Source organism: Crocuta crocuta, unplaced genomic scaffold, assembly GCF_008692635.1.
Source record: "Crocuta crocuta isolate KB4526 unplaced genomic scaffold, BGI_CrCroc_1.0 scaffold205, whole genome shotgun sequence".
In the NCBI taxonomy this organism is placed as follows: Eukaryota; Metazoa; Chordata; class Mammalia; order Carnivora; family Hyaenidae; genus Crocuta; species Crocuta crocuta.
Genome location: NW_027530644.1, coordinates 4,968,573 through 4,992,297, shown reverse-complemented (window position 1 = coordinate 4,992,297; position 23,725 = coordinate 4,968,573). Strand labels below are relative to the sequence as shown.

General features: G+C 37.8%; 1 protein-coding gene across 2 annotated transcripts in view; it reads left to right on the top strand.

The window, feature by feature from the left end:
• The window catches only part of LGSN (lengsin, lens protein with glutamine synthetase domain), a 187,258-nt gene that overhangs the window by 144,901 nt on the left and 18,632 nt on the right, over positions 1 to 23,725 (top strand). The window contains exons 5-6 of one of the 2 annotated variants that reach the window (XM_077769105.1): positions 6,944 to 7,036; positions 10,276 to 10,442. The gene's annotated coding sequence lies outside the window, so the exon portion shown is untranslated. The remainder of the gene's footprint in view (positions 1 to 6,943; positions 7,037 to 10,275; positions 10,443 to 23,725) is intronic. The other variant, XM_077769106.1, reaches the window with a different exon arrangement.

The following is a 23,725-nucleotide window of genomic DNA, read 5'->3' as shown; positions in this document are numbered from 1 at the left end:
TTAATTTGGAATACACCATAGGGAGCATAAATAAGTGTAGAGGACCATGAGTGGGTCTCCTTTTCTTTAATATTTTACAGAATCACAGAATATTAGAGTTGGGAAGAACCGAGATCATATTACCCCAATCCTCATTTTGCAAAGGAACCAAGATCCAGAAAATTAGGTGATGTGCCTTCACGGAACAAGGCTTCATCTGGAACTTGGGTTTTTAATCTGCTGGCCCTTCCGCTGCAGCAGCAGTTCTCCGTGCAGTCCAGGGACCCCCCACACTCTGTGAGGAGATTATGACATCAAAATTATTTCCATACTAAGATGTTATTTACCTTTTTCACTCTTATTCTCTCACCGAGTGTACAGTGGAATTGTTCAAGGGCTGCATAGCACGTGGTATTGCAACAGAATGCAGAAGCAGATGTGAGATTCTAGTGATTTTCAATTTCTAGATGCTAACAAGATTTGAAAAATATGAAATGGTGTGAAGCCTATATTTCTTTTTTGTGTTTTGGAGGATATAGTTATCTTTTAAAAAACATATTATTTATTTTAACAGGTAGTCTGTTTATTACTATTCTACTTTGAAATATGGTAAATATTGAGTGACATACACTACATAGAAGAAAGGTTTTGGAATTTGCAATAATTTTTAAGCACTGTCCCAGTATTTGGAAGGATGTCCTTAGTAAGAGAAGAAAACATGGTCTGGACAACATTCACTGTCAAATTTGTTAAATTAATGGTGTTATAAAAATGTTTTCTGTGACACTCCTCTTTAAGTAGAGCTCTGGCCATTTTGGAGTAATTTTTTTTACTCATTATATGTGATTGCAAGCTCCGTATGTGCCTTGGAACTCAGATTTCATGCTCCTACATTCATGATTGACTTTATTTAGCTTTATGGGGTTTGGCTAAATGTATGAATAATGATTGAAAATGCTGTGTTAAAATGGTTTTGAACTAGTTTTTATTTTATCAACTCTACATAATTGTCACCTGTACTTTTTTCAGGGACTTGCATTGTTTTGTACTTCTTGCTTCATTGAATTTATAGAAGGGGCAGATGACAAGAGAAATTCCCTTCCCAGAGCAAGTGAAGAGACAGCAGCAACAACAAATCATCACAATCCCTGCCAATGTGTGTTTCTGCTCATGAAATCACTAACCCTCTACACAGCTGCGCCCAAACTATTTTTTAATGATAGACTTAAAATCTCAGTCCTGTAAACAGATCTACTGTTTCCTTAGAAAATGGAATGTTTCTAAGCAGAACTGGGGAGAGGTAGAGGCTGGGTAGGCGGAGGAGACTACCAGAAGCTGTTGTGATCAGGAGTTCCAGAACTCCTGAAGGAGCCCAAATACTACTCTTCACAATGCTTGGCCATATTCTCTTCAATTAAGGGTGTTCAATGACCATTGTCTGGTTGTCCGTCACAACTAGATACATATGAAAGGGGAGCAAACCCATGGAGCTTCTGGAACACAAAACTGGAGAAGGATAAAGTGCTAGTATCCTTCCGTCACTGTTGTCATGACCTCATGCTGACACTAAACTATGGTTTGTGATTGATGGAGTGGGTAAGAAAGACTATTCTCCCCTTTGTACTCATCTATTATTCTCACAAATCAGTTAGGCCCTTAACCCCATTGGTCATGTTTTATCCTATTTCCTTAGCAGTTACTGCTGGGAAGGCAAGAACTTTGTGTCTCATACATTGTTTTGTAACATGTAATATACACAAACGTGAAGTAAAACCAGAATTATTGTGGTTTCATTTTCTGCCACTGTTTCTTGTACAATGAAAGAATAGGTTTAATCTTGTACTTAATTTGCATCCTTTGCTCTTCCAGTCCTGTTAAATAATTCAACAGAAGGCAGTAACTTAGTGGTAAACAACACACTGTTTCCCCTGGTTGGTACTTAGTAAACTTTAGCTCCTGCAGTCTGTTCTCATAGAATGAATCCCATCATTCCGTTAATCATTTTAGTCACTCCTCTCTGGATCCTCTCAATTAGAGTACATCTTTTTGGCAAGAGAAGTACTCGAGTTGAACAGTCTTCCCATATGTTGTCTCAGAAGAGTGGTAGGGGAAAGACTTGAATCTTATGTTCATGGCTCAATGGCTCTAATCATTTGACTCATATAGTCCCTGAATATAGTAGGTATTGAACAAATGCTGGTGAATGAGCAATGTTGAATATGGACTTAGGACAATTCACTGTTTTTTCCCCATCTATCTCTTAAACATTTTATTAACATTTGGTTTCCTGCAGACTGATTTTATAACAGTAAGACTTTTAATGTATCTCATGCTACTTTCACAGATTTGGTTATTTCCATGTACCCCTGCACACAAATGATTATGGTAGCTGCCTGCATGGTTAGCCTCCTATTTGCCATCCATGTGCTGGACTGCAGTAACATCGATGAAGGGACGAAAAAGTGGACTAACAAAGAGCCAAGAATTTTCTGAAAGGACATTAGATATATACACATAAATATGTATAAGTGAAATAATTGACTTCATCATTCATCCAATTTGTTTTTCCTTTAGTAGTTTTTAGTTCAGGAGTAAAGTTTAACATCTTACAGATTCTTTTCTTTACAGATTTTATTTTATTTTATTTTTATTTTAGAGAGAGAGAGTGGGTGCGAGTAGGGGAGAGGGACAGAGGAGAGAATCATAAGCAGGCTCCACATTCAGCAAGGAGTACGATGAGGGGCTTGATCTCACGACCCTGGGATCATGACCTGAGCCAAAATCAAGAGTTGGATGCTTAACTGCCTAAGCCATCCAAGTGCCCCTATAAATTATTATTTTTTTGTGTGTTTATTTATTTTGAGAAAGAGCGTGAGTACACAAGAGGGGAGCGGCAGAGAGAAAGGGAGAGAGAGAGAGAGAGAGGATCCCAAGCAGGCACTGCACTGACTGAGCCCAATGCAGAGCTCAGTCTCAATGAACCCTGCCATTATGACCTGAGCTGAATCAACAGTTGGCCACTTAATTGACTGAGCCTCCCGGGAACCCCTATAAATTCTTAATATAGTCAATTTCCTTGGCTAAAATTACAATTGGTCTAGAAAATTAATTTGATGTCTTGAACTTTAAATAACACATTTTTCAATCAACATTTTAAGGAACAAATCATAAATCACACTAAGGAGAGGTGCCTAGGTGGCTCAGTCAATTTTGCATCTGACTTTGTCTCAGGTCATGAACTCGTGGTTCATAAGGTCGAGCCCTGCATTGGGCTCACTACTGTCAGTGCAGAGCCTGCTTCAGATCGACCCTGGCTCTTTCTCTGCTCTTTCTCTGCTCACTCTCTCTCTCAGAAAAAATAAACATTAAAAAACATGCTAAGAAAAAAAGCATATACCTCATAAAAGACACAAAACATACCAGAAGAAAGGAAATTACAGTGAGGAAATAGTCCTTATATTTACTTTTGCTGACTCTAAACAGAATACGAAGCAATGTGCTAAATAAGAATTCTTCCAGAAAATTGAACCTTGATGAAAGGACTTTTTAAAAGCAAAAATATGTTCGTTCCTGTGTCTTATTAAAGGTGTTTCTTATTAAATGTTTACTTTCAAAATGATGTGTAATATATATTTTATTACATATTTTCTTTTTATTTAAAAGAATGAAAACAGAAAGTCTTTTAAGGGAGAGATCACAAAGTATAAATGTATACATTTGTTGATCAAATTTTCTGTCAGGGGTTGTCACTGGCCACATATCGTCTATGGCTATTGTCATCCTACAAAGGCAGAGTTAAGTACTTACAATACACAACACATGATCCACAAAGCTTAAAGTATTTATTATTTGACTTATGGAAAAAAAGTTTGTTGATCCCCACTCATGATTAAATACCCTGGTTTATTCTTTAAAGTTTATTTAGTTTAAGAGAGAGAGAGACACGGGAGGGGCAGAGACAGAGGGAGAGAGAGAGAGAGAGAGAGAGAGAATCTTAAGCAGCTTCTGCAAGGATGCAGGGCTCGAACTCATAAACTATGAGAACATGACCTGAGCAGAAACCAAAAGTCCGACTTTTAACTCATTTGGCTACCCAGGCGTCCCACCCAGATTTATCCTTTAAAGTCATGTGTGCATGTTAATTATCTTTTAACAGTTTCTTTTAAGCATTCCTTTCTCTACAAGAAGTTTTCTTTCTTTCTAAAAAATTGAGGGGAAAAAGTCAAATTAGCAGAAAGGAGAGACAAAAATAATGTGAAACACATACTGGTCTCAAATTCTCTGCAAATGCGATTCTAAAATTTTGCCTGTTTCCTCAACCTTCAACTATCATAACTTCTACAGATTGAATGGCCTACTTCTACTTACGCAGATTTCCATCTGAAGTTTTCAGTATTTAGGAAAGTTAAAATGTATGATATTAAACCTCACTCCCACAAAGTAAAAAGTACCTGTGCCCTCCTAAAATAGATTGACAATTTGATTTTGGGGGCAAGTGGTCAAATGAGTTCCCACCCAAATCAGTCAATTTTAGAGATCAAAAAATAACAGCAGCAGTTTCCTTTGACCTGTATGGCTTCTGATAGGCTCTCATAAATGCAAAGGGGCAAGTTTCTGTACCTCACTTCCTCCATGCTTAAAATGGTGGTAATAATAATAGTACCTCCTTAATTTGGGGGAGGTTAAATGAGTTCGTATCTGTAAAATACTTACACGTTCATCTATAAGTTACACTAAGAACTATGTAAGTGTATCTTATCTACCACAGTAATGTAGCAGTATTAAATATTTATAAAATTGCTAAAGCTTTTGTCATAATTACAAACTTGTCAACTGGAGTGGAGGAAGCAGTGTGAACACTCCAACTTCATCTCAGTCACAGTTCTGAAGTAAAGAGATTGAAACACACTATACAGGCACAAGGGGCTTTCGCTGAAGAAGCTCAATTAGTGGGCCAAAGAAAGAGGTCTTCTTGGACATTTTCTTTTTCATTTGTTTCTTTTTCTAAAGTATGTTTGCTTAATTAAAGACTCATTACTTAAAATTTATGATGCTGTCAGAAATGTATTTATTTGTGTTGTCATATAAAATTGATGAAATATATAGCATCAATTTATTACCTAGCATCTTGTATAGCAGCCAGCACTCAATGGAAATCAAATTTTTCAAATGAGCTTGGGTCCTATTATTTTAGAGACTAATATCTTTATGTTTTTAAGTACTTTGTGTACAGATTACAATTCTATTTTATAGAAAAAAATATTTATAAATCATTTAAATTCAAGCAGAAGATACAGCTTATCTGTAACTCTGCTACTACCTAGGTGGTGGGAATGTGTTCAGATTGTGAATCCCTCTTTTTTAAAACATTTTAAAAAATATTTATTTATTTTTGAGAGAGAGAGAGACATAGCATGAGTAGGGGAGGGGCAGAGAGAGGGAGACACAGAATCCAAAGCAGGCTCCAGGCTCTGAGCTGTCAGCACAGAGCCCGATGGGGAGCTTGAAACCCACAAACCATGAGATCATGGCCTGAGCCGCAGTAGGATGCTTAACCAACTGAGCCACCTAGGCGCCCCTGAATCATTCTAGAATGGTTTTCAACAAACCTGAAATAGAAGTAAATAATTTACATTATCTTCTAAAGCAGCAACCTGGTCAGAGAACACTCACGTGTTTGGTATATAAATTATGTGAAGTACTCTAACTTTACCTAAAAAGTAATCATGAATATAAATTGTCGCTTCTGGTTGAAGATGTCTGACAATAGATGTTTTCAGTCCTTTATCTTATAGAAAGAAAGTACTTATGATAGCTTCAATGGCTATGGTGAGTGACTGGAGCATAGAGGCTATATCACTTGACACTAAGTCGTATAAAAATTTGATTTAGAATGGCATAAGAGACTATTTGTTTTTTGGCAATATGTACTTAATTCTCATAAGAGAAGTGTGACATTTTCCCCCTTTTGTTTTGACTCAGTAACTCTAAAAATTGTACTTACATTACTATTTATTAATCTTTTAGTTTTGGCATATCCTATTGACTTCTCACATTGGATAAATGAGGATTTAGCTGTCTTTCTTTGCTAAGTATACACGCTCACTTTCAATTCCCACAGTTGTTCTAATAAAGCATTGTAATGTTACTAGGGTCAAAATTTAGTATTTACATTATTATGATTATGTAAAGCTATTCACAGTTGAGCCGTGTAGTATTATTACATGATTCTTTTTCCTGCTCCATATCAGTTTTTTCTCTTCCATGAAGTTAGTAATTGCCTTTCCTCCCCTAGTTGTTTATGTATAAGTGTCCTATGTATAATTAGAAATTCAGTTTCAGTTATTCCCAAAAACTTTAGATGCAAGAGATATTTTATTGATTTATTCTTTTTGAAAATTATTTCTTGAAACTTTGCTCTGAAAATACCTGACAGTACTTTACTTATTTTTAAAAAATTTTTTTCAGTGTTTATTTATTTTTGAGAGAGAGACAGAGCATGAGTGGGGGTGGGGCAGAGAGAGAGAGGGAGACACAGAATCCAAAACAGGCTCTAGGTTCTGAACTGGCAGCATGGAACCTAATGCGGGACTTGAACTCACGAACCGTGAGATCATGACCTGAGACCAAGTCAGATGCTCAACTGACTGAGCCACCCAGGTGCCCAGACAGTACTTTACTATGATATTAAGCTGTCATTCTGAGATTTCACCTTATCAGTTTCCTGGTGATTCCCTTTACTCTTCCCCATGTGGATCTCTTTTACTTGGACCTGTGGCTTTCTTCTGTTTCGGTTTCTCATTTTGGAAAAACATATCCTTCCTTAGTTTTCTGAGAAATGATATATGAGTGGTATTGAAACATGTCATTATTGTTTCATTTGATTGTTAGTTTTGACTCAGTATAGAATAACGGGTTAGGTATTTTTCCACCTATTTTGAAACCTTTCTCTGTTGTTTTCCAGCTGCCAGTGTTGCTGTTAAGAAGTTTGGATTCTTTTGGATTCTTCAAACATTGTATATGGTAGTGTTCTGAAATTTTATAATAGCGAGTCTTGGTATGTATAAATTTTATTCCACTTAGCCAGTTATTCATTGTAAACTTTCATTCTGGAAACTCATGCCCTTTAATTCTGGGAAATGATTATTTTTGAAGATAACTTCCCCTTTATTTTCCTTTATTATATTTTTTGAAACTCTTATTATTAATATGTCAAACCTCTTTGATTTGTCACCTTTTTCTTTTTTAGTCCCTTTGATATTATTGTTTTACTTTTTGTTTTTTTTCCTCTTACTTCTGGAAAGTTCTACAGTGCATGCTGCATTGTTTCTTGACTTTTTTCACTGGTCCTTTAGGATTAACTTACTGTGGTTTATTAAAAGTTTGCTACAATTTTTCATTATGCTTTCTACCATCCAAATCTTTTTTCTGTTGTCCCCATTTGTGTTTCCTTTTTACCTTTTTCATTTATTCCCTTTAGTTTGATTTTTTTTGAAACTGGAAAAAGTAAATGCATGTATTATATTTGACATCTCTCTCCAAAAGGCTGCATCCACTTTTTTAAAAAAAAATTTTTAAAGATAAAGGAGATAAATGATCAGGTAAAAATTATTTGGTTAATCAAGAAAGTGAGCTAAAATAAAGTACCATAAGGAGCACTTATTTGAATATATTCTTTTAAGTTAAGTCATCTAATTATATACTTATTAGCCAATTTACTGATTTTGAATCAATGCCTTGTTTTTAGTATACATCCATTGATAAGTATATTATAGTATCTCTCTTGCATAAGCCATTATCATCATGGTTCATGTAAGAATAATATAAAATTAGTTAGTTAGTTAGTGATGTTAGATTTTAGACTATTATAAGACAAAAGAAAATAAGAAAATTTCTAAAAGAAAATTCTATACTCTAATAAATTATCTTAATTTTATATAGGTATGTTACCTGAAGAGAAATTAACAACAATTTTTATTAGACATGCACTGCTACTTGCTGAATCCCTCATGAATGAGATTAATACCCTTGTAAGCAGACCCCAGAAAGCTCTATGTGAGGACACAGTGAGAACTGCCATTTATGACCAGGAAGTGGGTCGTCACCAGGCATTTAATCTGCTGGTATCTTGGTCTTGGACTTCCTAGCCTCCAGAATTTTAATAAATACATTGTTAGTATTTATATACTACCTAGTCAATGGTATTTTTGCTAAAGCATGGCAGACTAAGATTTATATCATTTTCAAGTCTTTCTAAAACATTCACCTTAGCTTTGAAGCAATATTAAATATCTTTCTTTTTATTAGTTTACACAATATTTAATTAAACTGCATATTTGCAATAACCAGTGCAATTAGGATATGCAATTTTGAAAAGAACAACAATTAATTTAAATAAGTATACAACTAAGCTGGTGGAAGAAATTGTGGAAGGGACTTGTTAAAGTAGCTAATTTCAAGGTTTAGAGTGGGGAGGGTCGAAGATAAGTCGATTCGGAGGTGAGAGACGATGGGGTACAGGCTAGTGAGTACAACAGAATTGGAAAGATGCTCAGTGGATAGGTTGTCACTGGAAATTGGAATTTCTGAATTAAGATCTCTCTGACTTATAACGTATGGCTTGTGTCATTATTGTGCATATAATATTGCTCTGCATGTGACATGAAAACTCTTATAAAGAATAATAAAGATGTTCTAACAGCCTAGTAAGATTTAACTGATTATCTGATTTACTTTTCAGAAATGTATCAACTCCTTGCTTTTTAATACAGCCATATTTTCATTTTATCTTGCTTATTAGAATTAGAATTGTTAATTTAGAGGGTTAAAGAAAGAGTGTGAAAACTTCAGCTATAGTTTTTTTGATGTCTTTATTTTTAATTTTTCAAAGTTTAAGAGTCTCATGCTCTACCAACTGAGCTAGCCAGGCAGTTTAAAGTTTATTTATTAACTTAGAGAGAGCAAGCGAGGGAGAGGCAGAGAGAGAGAGAGCAGGAGAGAGAGAATCCCAAGCAGGCTCTGCGCTGTGAAAGTGGAGACTGACATGGGGCTTGATCTTGAGAACTCTGAGGTCATGACCTGAGCCGAAACCAAGAGTTAGATGCTCAACCGACCTTGCCACCCAGGCGTCCCATTATTTATTAAAGTTTATAAAGAAAATCAGCATTTGGGTTTGGATGAAATTATTAAAAATCAACCAAAAGTAATTAGGTAAATAGGTCCAATTTGATACTTTTAAGTTTTAAGAGAGAAATGAAAAACTTTTTAGATACTAAGTTTGGTAATTAAGAACAGAGAACAAAACTTGTCAGCAATATAGCAACTATTATAAACAATGTGTTTAAATTCTGTATTGTAGTTTGATTAGAAGTAGACACAGAGGGTAAACTGAGAAGACCTTGAAGTTTATAAGGTAGAAAAGAGACACGAGAGACAGGTGAAATGATGAGCAAAGAAACAAAGGAAAAAGTAGAGTTGATTACAACAAACATAAAACAATATGCAATTGCAGAAATAGAACAAGAGAGTCAGGCCTGGCTAATGGGCTGGAGTTTGGCCTGGGCTTCCTCAGGCCAGAGTCCAGGACAGAAGCAATCGGCTATGGAAACTGTACACTCATACATGGAAAATGTTTAGAGAGGGTTTGATTTGATTCAGAGTGCCTCCCTTGCTTCCCCTACTAACGTGAAGTCACTGTGGAAGGCAGCAGAAACATACTCTCAAACCCTTTGAGAAAGCATTCCCTATTTCCTCTGACTGAGTTAGGATGCTTCTTTGGGACCATGTGGGGCAACCTGAGATCATTCTGTGTTCCTTGTGGCCAGCTGGGAAGGGCTGGGGTTTGTTAGAGAGTGACATTTGTAGAATTAGAAAGGCTAAAGAAAGAAAGATGGTTGTGGTTATATAGTGAAGGAACAGAATTAATTTAGAAGCTAGAAAGGACCCAAGGGAAGGGAAGAGGAGGGAAGGGGACGGGAGGGGAGGGGANAGAGGAGAGGAGAGGAGAGGGGAGGAGAGGAGAGGAGAGGAGAGGAGAGGAGAGGAAGGATAGGAAAACGGGAATTACAAATGAGTGGATCTTTGCCATTGGTATAAATCTGGGTCACTTACGGCTGTATTTTTCCATTTGTGTTTTGTCTGTGGACTGTGATTGCATAGTTGTCTAATAAATGTTTCATCATCTGAGTCTAACAATAGAGTTCATTCTAGAATACAATTGTTATATAACAAAATTCAGTATGTTGGAGAAAAAGTCAATCAACACAGTTTTAGCTCTGTAATGTCCTTTGTTTGTAGGGAGTCAGGCATAAATGAGCATTTGTCATTCGACTCTTCTAGTGCATTTCCAGCATAGTGTGCCTTGGGCATGACACATCAGAGGCTGGTGTTTATCTTTTATTACCTGCCAGACCCCTCTGGAAAAGAGCCTCCATGGAATTCATCATCTGCAGTGTTTGTTTCAGGTATACATATAAATACGTGTTGAACGCATTTGTTGGGGATTGTGGTTTCCAAAGTGGACTTAAATAAAAAAGTGTGAGATGGATGATGAAGGGGACCTTCTACAGGAGGTATGAAGTTAATGGTTAAAGTGTTATTTACCAAAATACTGACAGCAAAGCTTTTTATTATTCTATGTGAATATTTGAATGCCAGTATGAATAAGGGCAGTGTGATTATACTTGTTTTATGTCTGCTTTGGAGAGGTTGGTGAAGAAACTCTCTCCTCTACTACACGTTGAGTTTATAAATATAATAAAAACTAAAAATTCATAATTTGCATTAGAAAAGCTCACTTAGTTTGAGTAATCATTGAAAATAACTTCATTAGGCACTGAGTTTCAGAAGCATAAAGATGCTATAAAATTCTTTTATGCCTAGTTTGGTTGTTATTAAGAGCACAATCTTTGCTTTTCTCAAAGATTTTGTCTCGTAATAAAAATGCTTTGAGGTTAAGTGGCTAAAGGTGAGAACCCATTTTCAAATTATAATTGAAATGCATGGCATTTAAATAGTGATAGCCTCTCATCTGCTCTAGAATGTATTAAAATACTCAGTTGTCAACATGTAGCACTTCTCACTAGTTTTTAATGCATATGTACCCAACTTCTACTCTTGTATTTCTCACAGACCTTCTGAAAGACTGAAAGGTAGACTAGGAGGCACATTGTGGTCGAGTCTGGGAGAATGTGGGTTTTCTTTAGATGGACTTAAGGAAATACAAGAAACACAACTACCAAGTGCAAAGCATAGTGTTAGACCAACACACTGTGTTTGAAATAGAAGCATAGAGAAAATAGATTTGATCCCCACTCCTCCATCTAGTGGAGAAGGTAGCTAGAAGGCCAAGGAAGAGTGGGATCACTGCTATATATAATGAGTGTGAGTGGTGTGCTTTGGAATGGAGATAACAAATGTACTTTCTACAAGGAAACTGGGTAACAGTATGTGAAGAAGAGATTCGCTGAGGAGTAGCTGTGGCTCATCACGCAGTGTCCTGTCATTGTCAGAGGCATCAAATGATGGACACAATGTTTATTTTTTTTTTTTGTAAAAATTTTTAAATGTTTTATTTATTTCTGAGAGAGAGAGAGACAGACAGACAGACAGACAGACAGACAGTGTGAGCAGAGGAGGGTCAGAGAGAGAGTGATATACAGAATCTGAAACAGGCTCCAGGCTCTGAGCTAGCCTTCAGCACAGGGCTGACACAGGGCTCGAAACCAAGAACCATGAGATCATGACCTAAGCTGAAGTTGGACGCTTAACCGACTGAGCCACCCAGCCCCCACATTTGTTAATAGAATGATTTTATCTGAAAGTAAATTTGGAGCTACAAATAAATGATTATTTAGGCAAAGTAATTAGTATGCACATCTTTACCTTTAAAATTTTTTTTAAGCTTTATTTATTTATTTTGTTAGAGAGAGAGCACAAGCAGGGGAAGGCGCAGAGAGAGGGAAAGAGAGAATCCCAAGCAGGCTCTGCACTGTCAATGTGGAGCCCAATGCAGGGCTCAAACCCATGAACCATAAGATCTTGACCTGAGCAGAAATCAGGAGTTGGATGCTTAAGCAGCTGAGCCACCCAGGTGCCCCACAGCATTACCCTTTCAAATATTGGTGTCTAACTATTCAACTTCTTCATCTAGGTTTTACTACACCTGAGCCCATGCAAAAATCTGTATTTCCCACCCCTAGCTATATTTCCAGGTGACCCAGCTTTTGTGAAAATCCTGAAGTGTTACAGTCTCCCAAGACCAGGCTAGACCAAATGTTGATTATTCATTCACTCTTAGGAGAATAGAAAAACTAGCAATATGATTTTATTTTATTTTAATTTTTAAAAATGTTTTCATTAATTTTTGAAGGAAAGAGAGAGTGCGAGCTGGGGAGGGGCAGAGAGAGAGGGAGATACAGAAACTGAAGCAGGCTCCAGGCTCTAGGCTGTCAGCACAGATCCTGATGTGGGTCTCAAACTCATGAACCGGGAGATCATGACCTGAGCCAAAGTCAGACACTTAACTGACTGAGCCACCCAGGCGCCCCAGAAATATGATTTTAAAGTACACAATTTTCATAGCAAGAGACAAACCCTGTCTCTTGGGAAAAAGTTCCTTGATAGCTGAGATAGAACATTATATTTAATAGATGTAATAAAAGTAAGTCTAGGTGTCCACTTGACCCAACTCCTCTAAATAACCCCCGTGCTACCCTGTGTAGGGTCATATTCTCAGGAAGAGAAAGAATATGGAAGGTGGGAGGGAGATGGTGTGTGACATTTCATTTCTAGTTAACTAATATCTGGAAAAGGACAATGATTTTATTCCATACCAGATGTTCTGGCAACGTGAGCCGCAGCAGCATGAGGTTAACTGCAAAAAACACAGCCGCTGAACAAAGGCCCGATGAATCAAAAGGGCAGATTGTGTACGTGAAAAAACTCTCCCTGGTGGTTTCTTCCCCAACCTAAACAAATTTGTTGGTAGAATCTTCAGTGAAAATGAACAGTTATTAATCTTAGATTTGGTATTTCCCTAAAGAACATTTTACTGAGATTCTCTATTCAAAACAATGTCATAAAGTCGTGTGTTCAGCCGAATTCTTAGCAGCAGTGAACAGACAATAGATCAAAAACACATTCTTATTCCCAAATGTAGCCCCTATGGGTGTGTGAAGTTGCAAATTGAGGGAAATGGCAGGACATCATAATAATTAAAAGCTATTTATCAAAAACCTTGTGTGTGGTCCTGAGCTGGGTGATATGCCAAGCTACTTGGGTAAGATCTGTTCTCTGCCCTGCAAATGATGCATAGGACTCAATATTTGTGAGGTAGATAGACACAGGTAGACACAAAGGGGTGATGCTTCCAGACTGCAGGGAGAATGGACCCCATCTGGGTGAGACCAGAGGGTCATCCTGCTGTGCAGCTGTTTCGTGTGTGCGTGCGTGTGTGTGTGTGTGTGTGTGTGTGTTGGGGCATTAAGTGCAGCTCTGTGGGAGGCTATGCGTGACTTTCTAGAAGCAGGACTCAAGGCTAGAGATTTCCCTATCCCAGCTCACCCTGTTTTCCCTGCTTTATGCTTGTCTGTGCAACTCTGTATAGACTTCCTGACTCTATTTTTATATTTTAAATATGTTTTGTCTTTTACAAATTCAGTTTCATTTTTAGATTTCAAGGTTTTTAGTTTATTTTATGATTATTTTTATTTACCTTGAATCTACTTCCTTTAAGTACCTCTTTGATGTTAAAAATTAGGTTTGTGTTTCACATGCAGTGGTTAAGATACACTCCCTGAGGAGCGCCTGGGTGGCTCAGTTGGCTAAGCGTCCAACTTTGGCTCAGGTCATGATCTCATGGTTTGTGAGTTTGAGCCCCATGTCGGGCTCTGTGCTGACAGCTAGCTCAGAGCCTGGAGCCTATTTCAGATTCTGTCTCCCTCTCTCTCTCTGGTCTCATGGTCTATTTCTCTCTGTCTTAATAATAAATAAACATAAAAAATTTAAAAAAAAAGATACACTGCCTGAAATCGGAATGCCTGTGTTTTAATCTTGGCTCTATTACCTACTAGCTGGGTAAGATGGGACAAATCATTAGATTTTTCTGTGCTTCATTTCAACATTAATAGTACTGACTAAGAGATTTTGTGAGAGATTAAATGAATTAATGCATGTTCAGGGCTTAGAATAATGCTTTGAACTACAGAATAACAGGAGTTTTTCATGATATACACTTTACTATGTTGTAGATGACCAGTAGTGTTTCTCCTAAGTTTTCATTTTTATAGTTTTGCACTTTTCCTTTTACACTCTAGAACTTTATTTACCTTTCTTTTTTCTTTTAGTGTATGTTTGTTGTTTATTTGTTTTGAGAGAGAGGGAGAGGGGAAATGGCAGAGAGAGGGACAAAAAGAGTCCCAAGCAGGCTCCAGGCTATCAGCGCAGAGCCCAGCCTAGGGCTCCATCTCATGAACCGTGAAATCATGACCTGAGCTGAAATCAAGAGTTGGACACTTAACCTAGTGAACCACCCAGGAGCCCCTATTTGTCTTTCTATGTGAGAATGATAACAATTACATGTGGCATACATTTATATAAGTAAACACATATTGATCCACTTCTAGCCCATTAAAGTTTTTCCAGGGGCAGTGACTAGAACTATATTTAGTATTTTAGCCATAAGCACATCACATTTTTTTAAATGATGGAACTCTCTCTCATGTCACATTTAAAATATTCTTTTTTGATGAAGCCCAATATTTTTATCTGCAACAGTCTATTAGTTGATATCTTCACTGACAGTTCTATAATGTTCTTGGATCTTATTTCACTCTATATTATAGAACTCATTATCATGAATATATATTATATAATACATGTATATTGAAATTTTTCTACAAATCTCTCACCTTTGAAACATGTTTGTTGCTTTTATGCCCATCACAAAGACTGCAAAAATTACTTTGATCTTATTTACACATATTTTTAGAGTCAAAAATCTTCATTTCTCTGGTAAATATGGAAATTTATTTTTCAGTAAAAAAAAGAAGGCCCGTACTAGCACCAAGCTCAAGAAATTGATAAAACTTTGTTCCTTTATTATTTTAGCTTCATTTGTTTTTTTAGCTTCATATTGTGAAAATAACATAGCGTTAGATGTTTTTACAGTCATTTTTTTCCCTCTCTGAAACTATTGACTATGCACACTTTTCTCATATAGAATATTTTGCGTTGCCTTACCCCCAGAGGTGAGATTTGCTCCAGGCTTGGTGCTGCTGTTGCATATTTTGCCATCTTGTTGGGAGTGGAAGTGAGATGCAGAGTGCTTCACATCATTTACAACGTGGGAGCAGCCACATCGTTAACATTGTGGCCTTTCTTTCACACAGAGGCTCATTATAATGATAGTTTCTCTATAATTCTTGGGTGGAGATGGATATCGAGGTGGAACAGGGTTCCATCTAACCTACCAACTTGAATCTAGGTTATTTTATCGCAAAAGTGGTAAGCATCTATGGCGGAAGAACTGGAAACCATCTGGGTCTTCCCTGCCAGTTGACTACCAAACCCCACCATAAATGTGCTTGAGGATGACAAACCTGACATGTTTCCAAATAGCCCATCCCATTTTTAGCCTGTTATAAAATTCTGATTCTCTGTAACTTCCAAGGAATTTATCTGTATTCACCTTTTGTGCCTTGGTTTACCTCAAAAGATAGGGATGCTACTGAACTCTACATTAAAATGTGAAGTTACAAAAAATCAACTTGAATTTTCTGCTGCCTTTTATATAAAACTGTTTGGTATTTAGTATTCTTAAAGGCAACATTTTTACTTTTCAATATTTTGTTTCTTGGGGGCACCTGGGTGGCTCAGTTGGTTGAGTGAATTTTTAAATAATTAAAACAAACTTTTTAAATGTTTATTTATTTTTGAGAGAGAGAGAGAGAGCCAGAGAGGCAGAGGGACAGAGAGAAAGGGAGACACAGAATCCGAAGTAGGCTCAAGGCTCTGAGCTGTCAGGACAGAGCCTGACACAGGGCTTGAACCCATGAACTGTGAGCTCATGACCTGAGCCAAAGTCAGATGCTTAACCACTGAGACACCCAGATGACTCTAAAAAAAATTTTTTTTAATGTTTATTTATTTGAGAGAGACACAGAGAGAGAGAGACAGAGAGAGACTAAGCAGGGGAGGGGCAGAGAGAGGGAGATACAGAATCTGAAGCAGGCTCCAGGCTCTGAGCTGTCAGCACAGAGCCTGATGTGGGGTTCAAACTCATGAGTGGTATGATCATAACCTGAGCCGAGGTCAGACACTTAACCGACTGTGCCACCCACGTACCCTGTCAAGAGTCTGACTCATGATATTGGCTCATGTCATGATCTCCTGGTTTGTGGACTTGAGCCCTGCTTTGGACTCTCTGTTGATAGTGCAGAGCCTAGTTGGGATTCTGTCTCCCTCTCTCTTTGCCCACTGCCCCACCACCCACCCCACTTCTCCACCCTCCCTCTCTCTCTCAAAAAAAAACAACCCTCATTTTTTTGTTGTTTGTAAAGTTTGTAAATAGTTTTAAAAAAAGGAAAGAAGATTTTCCTTTTTTAAAAAAATAGTTTATTGTTACGTTGGTTTCCATATACCACCCAGTGCTCATCCCAACAAGTGCCCTCCTCCATGCCCATCACCCCTCTTCCCCTCTCCCGACCTCCATCAGCCCTCAGTTTGTTCTCAGCTTTCAAGAATCTCTCATGGTTTGCCTCCCTCCCTCTCCAACTATTTTTCCTCTAGGAAAGAAGATTTTCAAGCCACACATTTGGATTCTGCTATTTTCTGGGTGTGAAGTCAAGCGATTTACTGCAACTTTCAGAGACTCAGCTGTTCCCTCAGCAAGCAACACCTTCCTCATTCATATACTACACCTACACCACTTACTATCATGTATTATATTTATATTCCATGGAACAACAAGTAGCCCATCTTTATTTCTTCTACAGCACCAGACCTATGACTGGCCTCTTCTAGGTATTCACTAAGTACTTGTTGAGTAAATGAATGAATTTCATACAAAGAGGGCGACTTCAGTAAGTTGCCTATCAACAAGATGTATGAATGTATGATATCTATTTTCTTCAATTTCTGTTTTTTGGCATATTTCAAAATGTGCCTAGTCCCAATCAGTTTTGACACATTAAATCATTACTAGAAACAATTCTTAAAGAACTTATATTAGGAAATGAGCCATTATAAGAGTTATTTGGAAGTAGTAAGAAATGACTTTCTGAAAATATTTGCATGTTAAAAAATCTAAAGTTTAGAGGAACACAGAAGCCTCTTACTGTTTTTTAAATTTTCCATCTTATTTCATGAGCTTCTGACCTTTGAATTTTTGCAATGAGGATTATAACATGTAATAAAGAACAACTTGTAACAAAAATCTCCAGAGATTCCATGTGTTCAGATGGAACCTCTTAAATGCAATACAATTTAAGGATTAGAATTGTTTAAAAATATATAGATGAAGAATTAGTGTTGGTAATAAGTAGATCTGTGGGTAATGTCTCCCTAAGAATGTCTCATTTTCTTTAAGTTGGGAAATGGTGGTCATTTGGGTCCCTGTCCTTAATGATCTCAGGGGCTCTAATTGAGGGTAAGACTAAAGTGACGTTGCAGAAACAGCTTCGTTGAAGGAGTGAATCATTTACTAGATCCTAACGAAGTGTTCTAGGTTTTCAAATAAGTTTCCAAAGATGCTTATTTATCTGGCTGGTGAGTCAGAGAACTAACAAGGCAAATGCTTTGGACAGGTCTTGAGTAAGACAGGGAACATATCAGAACTGAAGAGTTGATGACCAAGCCAATAGAAAGCAAATATTTTATAATTTTCTTTCTTTTTTATTTCCTTTTTCATTGTTCCTTAATGTTTAGAAAATTCTTTTGAAATATCAGCGATCTTTAGTTATGCTAAGATTCTGTGTATGATTAAAGGGCATGATCATAACCTCAAAAATACGGTGTGGCTTTGAGGATAAATACAGGGAAAAACCCTGAAGGAAAGGTGGAATTAATGGGGTAAAGGGACAGAGTCATTGTGGAGCAGCTCCCCAGCAGACCTTCTTTTCTCTTAGCTCGCCTTGAGAAAACTGAGGGAGTTCGTGTGGTTGGTATTTTATGTAGGAAAAGCATTTTGATTACATCAGCCCACTGAATTATCATCAGGTTCTATTGGACATCCAAAGATATTTCATTTTGAAATATTTATGAAGGAGAGATCTGAGTTAAAGTTTCCTTCTGGTGTTATACTTCAACATGGTAGGCCTTGGTTGCCATTCATTTATTAGAAAATATTTACTCAATTCCTATTCTATTCTCATCAATATATTTAGCACAAGGATGCACCTAAAATGTCACCTGCTAGGAATCCCAGTCCTTTGACTAGGTTCCCATTGTCAGTCTTTCTGATTTCATTTCCCATTTCATCTCTCTTGGATTCCATATCTCATTATTTTAGTCTTTCTTGGCAATAGCTTTAACTTATTTTTGTCATTGTCTTCCTAAGTTTGTATCCTCACAAAACCTCAGTCCTGGAAGAGCTTTGTGGAGGAAAAATAACTTACCTGTGCAGATTGATGCCACTAAACTTAAAAATTTCCCATTTCTGTGGGGCACTCAGCACTCTTTTTCTTGGGGGTGTGTGTGTGTGTGTGTGTGTGTGTGTGTGTTTGCATTCTCTGCTATGACAATGGCAAACCATGTCAATTTTTCTTAAACCTCTAGTCTTCCATATTAATACTGCCTGTGCATCTCCCATTCAGAGGAGAAAATTCAAAGCTCCATAACTGGCTACCTTTCTTCTCCAGAATAGACAAGAAAGATCAAGGGTTTAAAATTAGTTTTGCATCCAGATTCTGCCACTTACTGGGTGAACTTAACTGTCCTGAGGCACAGTTCTGTCACCTGAATAGCACTCATTAGATGTTGACAATTCCCTCCTTCCTCTCCTCCTCTTAATTTTCCTTTCCTCCTTAATTTTTTCTTCTCTTCTTCTAACATTCTATCTTCTTTTCTTCCCCTTATAGATGAAGATATATTAAAGTTAATCCTTTCATTTCAACTCTAGATTCTATCTTTTCTGGCCTTTCAGGGACCTCACTTTATCCTTCTTATCCCTTCAGCATCTTCTTTATTAACTCCTTTCATTAAGCATTTAAATGTGTGTAAATCCATTCTTCCTAAAAGTCATATAAGCTTTTCTTAGACCCCTGCGCACTTCTCCGGTGGTCAAAGTCTCTGTCTTTTTCTTTTGTTACTTTTGAGGTGTATTTTCTGACTGTCTCCACTTGATAGTAGAGAATATTTTTGGTGTGTTTGTAGTGTATGAACCCTGGACTAAGCACCTCTCATTCCCTCCTCAACTTTTTTCTGCTCACATTCTTCTACTGAACCTGCCTTTACCAATGCCTCTGGTGACTTGGGTCGCAAAATGCAATGGACTAGTCTTTTTTGTGTGTGATAATACAGAAGATGTATATTTATGCAATGTTTTTTTAAAAATATAACTTACTGTCAAATTGGCTTACATACAACACCCAGTGCTCGTCCCAAGTGCCCACCTCAGTGCCCTCTTCCCCACCCCTCAATCCACCCTCAGTTTGTTCTCTGTCTTTAAGACTCTCTTATGGTTTGCCTCCCTTCCTCTCAGTAACTATTTTTTCTCTTTCCCTTCCCCCATGGTCTTCTGTTAAGTTTCTCAAGATCCACATAGGAGTGAAACCATATGACATCTGTCCTTCTCTGACTGACTTATTTCACTCAGCATAATACCTTCCAGTTCCATCCATGTTGCTGCAAACGGCATGATTTCATTCTTTCTCAACAATGGACTAGTCTTAATACCAACCTTATTTATCATTTCAGTAGTAGGCCTATTGGTACTCCCTTTTTTTAATGCAGCTTTTATTTCTTGCTATCAATGAAACCACTGTGTCCCAACTTTTTATTTCACCTTCTGGTCATTTTTTTTTCTCTGATTACTTTTTAGGATTCCATTCCTTTGTTTACTTATTAAGTATTGTCCTTTCTCAGTTCTATCTTAGTTCTCTTATCTTCTTAGTCTCTGCTCTTTTCTTTTAATGGTTCTAGCCACTTTCAAGGCTATGCTCTTTACTTCCATTTTATCTTTTGGAGTCTGACCTATGCTTGCTGGATGCCTCCAGATGATACAGTCATCATGGAGTCCATATGTTCACAACACAACCCAGCATCTCCTCTCTCAGGTCTCCTCATTCTGGGATCCATAGTCAGAAGCCTGACTGTCCCCTCTGGCCCCACCCTGCCCCCCCGTCTCTTGCACCTCCTGTATCAAGTCAACCACTGAACTGCCAAATTTACCTCCCAAATATATCTGTAGTATGCTCATTTTCCCCATCCCCACAGCCATCGCTATAGTCAAATCAACATAATGTCTACCCTAGATTGATCAAGTGGATATTGGGGCTATAAGTACTTCCTTAGTTTATAGAGGCAGTGGCTCTTAATTCTAGAAGGGACACCTAAATATATTCTTGTCACTTAAGGAACCCCAATAACTAATTTTTGCCTTTGGTTTGGAGAAGATAAGCATACAAATGAAAGAAAGCTACTTTAATGATACTGAGAATTATTTTACAAAACACTAAGTGAGATTTTTAAGAGGAGGCTAAAGTTTTACCAACTGTGATGAAAAAGACAATAATTGATTACAAAATTTGATAAGAGACTTACTTTCACTAGGGATTTAAGAAAATCAGCCATCTTTGAATGGAGTGGCTACAGCAAATTGTCCAGGGGGTTAATTTTGAGCCATGACCAGAATAGATAACAATTTTCCTGGGACAGGTTACAAAACCAATAGGAAAAAAGAAAACAGTGTGAGACAGGGGAATGATAAAATTAGTTTTACATGGGTGGAGAGAAGATTTGTGTGTAAAACTGGCCAGCTGTGGAGTCTGGAGGGATTGGTGAGATTGGCCTCTGTAGGGCCTCAGAGAATACTAATTTGAATTTTTCTTGAAGGTGATGGAAAATTGTGGATGCAACCTGAGCAGTGAAATAGTAAGACCAAAATTGTGATTTAAAGAAGAAACATAAGGGGGCACCTGGGTGGTTCATTCGGTTAAGCGACTGACTTCAGCTCAGGTCATGATCATTGCAGTTCATGAGTCCAAGCCCTGTATTGGGCTTTATGCTGATGGTTCGGAACCTGGAGCCTGCTTCAGATTCTGTGTCTCTCTCTCTCTCTACCCCTCCTTGCTCATGCTTGTTGTCTCTTTCTCTCTCTCTCTTTCTCTCTCTCTCAAGGAATAAATAAACATTTAGAAGAAGAAGAAGAACCATGGGCTATAGTGTGGAGGATGGGTTAGAAATGGAGAATGCAGGGAGGACATTTTGGTAACTGTTGTGGTAGTCCAGGTGACAAAAATAGGAAATGGAGTCACTCCTTTTGAATGGTGAACTCATTGAACATAATGACCACAATGTGTTCTACCCTTCCTATTTCACTGTGTGCTGCTTTCAGTGTTTGCTTTTATAAAAAAAGGGACCCCAGGCATGCATATAACTTTATATTTTGTATTGTTTTCTTAGAACAAATTGTTAGAAGTAGAACTAGTAATTAATAGGCATGGATATTTTTAGATTCAGTGATGTTGGTTTGTGATGTGTCCTTTGAAGTATCTCTTCTGTAAATATTTTGAATACATTTTCCTCCCTTTTTCTTTGAAGAGCACACTTTAAGGAAACTGGAAACACACTCTTTTCTCCCTGACATGTATTTTTTAAATGTTTTATTTATTTCTGAGAGAGAAAGAGACAGCGTGAACAGGGGAGGTTCAGAGTGAGAGGGAGATACAGAATCGGAAACAGGCTTCAGGCTCTGAGCTACCTGTCAGCACAGAGCCCAAAGCGGGGCTCGAATCTACAAACCGTGAGATCATGACCTGAGCCAAAGTCAGACGCTTAACAGACTGAGCCATCCAGGCGCCCCTGACTTATTCTTTTATTTTTTAAAATTTTTTTAAATACATTTCTTTTTTTTTAATTTTTTAATGTTTTATTTATTTTTGAGAGAGAGAGAGAGAGAGAGAGAGAGACAGTGTGAGCAGGGGAGGGTCAGAGAGAAAGGGGGACACAGAATCTAAAGACAGGCTCCAGGCTCTGAGCTAGCTGTCAGCACAGAGCCCGACGCAGGGCTCGAACCCACGAACCGTGAGATCATGACCTGAGCCGAAGTCGGACAGTTAACCGACTGAGCCACCCAGGCGCCCCGTGACTTATTCTTTTAAATGTGATAATCACTGATCCTTTTCTTTCCTTTCTTTCTAATTTTTTTAACATTTAATTATGTTTGAAAGAGAGACAAACAGAATGTGAGTGGGGGAGGGGCAAGGAGAAAGGGACACATACAGAACGTGAATGAAGCAGGCTCCAGGCTCTAAAGCTGTCAGCACAGAGACTGATGTGGGGCTTGAACTCACAAACTGCAAGATCATGACCTGAGCTGAAGTCAGACGCTTAACCGACTGAGCCACCCAGGCATCCCTCATTATTTCTTTTTAAAAAAACATTTATTTATTTATTTTTGAGAGAGAAAGAGAGCGAGAGTGAGAGCGAGAGAGAGAGAGACAGAGAGAGAGAGCGCAAGCAGAGGAGGGGCAGAGAGAGAGAGGGAGACAGAATCCCAAGCAGGCTCTGTACTGTCAGCACAGAACCAGCCTGGGGCTCCAACCCATGAACTGAGATCATGACCTGAGCAGAAATCAAGAATTGGACGCTTAACCGACTGAGCCACCCAGGTGCCCCTACTGTTATTTCTCACAGAGGTTAAAACTTGATGAGATTTTCTTGGCTTGCTTTCTTCGTCTTGTACCCCCATCGTTGATGAAATCAGAGTGCTTGGTGAATGCATTAATGATTATACCTCAGACTATAGCCAGTATACAGGAGTCAAAACAATGATTTTTAAAGTATTGATATTAAAAAAGCAGCTGTTAGAGAAAATTGAAAGTAAATGAATAAAATCAGTGATATTTAGAATTTAAATAACACTGGTTAATACACTGAAGGGAAACTTATTAGGTCAAATCAGGGTCTAAATTTAATGCTTGTCAGGATCCCTTTCGGTTAGGCCTTAACTTTTAGTTAATTTGATCAAGCCACTGAGTTGAAATGCAAGATGACAAACTTATATTAAGCCATAAAACAACTTTCAAAAGAAACAATGTGACGAGAGAAACATGAATATGAAAATTCTTGTGATGTGAAGCATTCTTTGAGGCCAGTCCCATGTATGAGGCAAAGGAATCCTCTAACAGAATGACAGCAGAAACATTTCTGAAGTGGGAAAAGCCTCTCTGTTGGGAATGTCAAATCAAGTCAGGATCAATCTGTTGTAGAGGAATTTTGAGACTGTCTAAGCTAAGCATGAATTGGATTTGCGTATTTATGTCATGTGATCAAAACGAAATTGCGTATCCATGCTTATGCTTGCAGTTCTTCCCACCTGGCTTACCTCACCTCTCTCTATCTTCAGCATACGTGTCCCTTCTGTTTAAACTTGGCCTAGTTTTCCTGGCTGTCTGGAGACCATTTATAAAATATCCTGCCTGTTTAGTAATAGCAGTAGTATAGAGTCCAGGCATGAATATATTCTCAGAACTGTCTTTGAGAACTCTCAGACTGCTTGGCATACCCTCACCTCTCTGAGAGATTC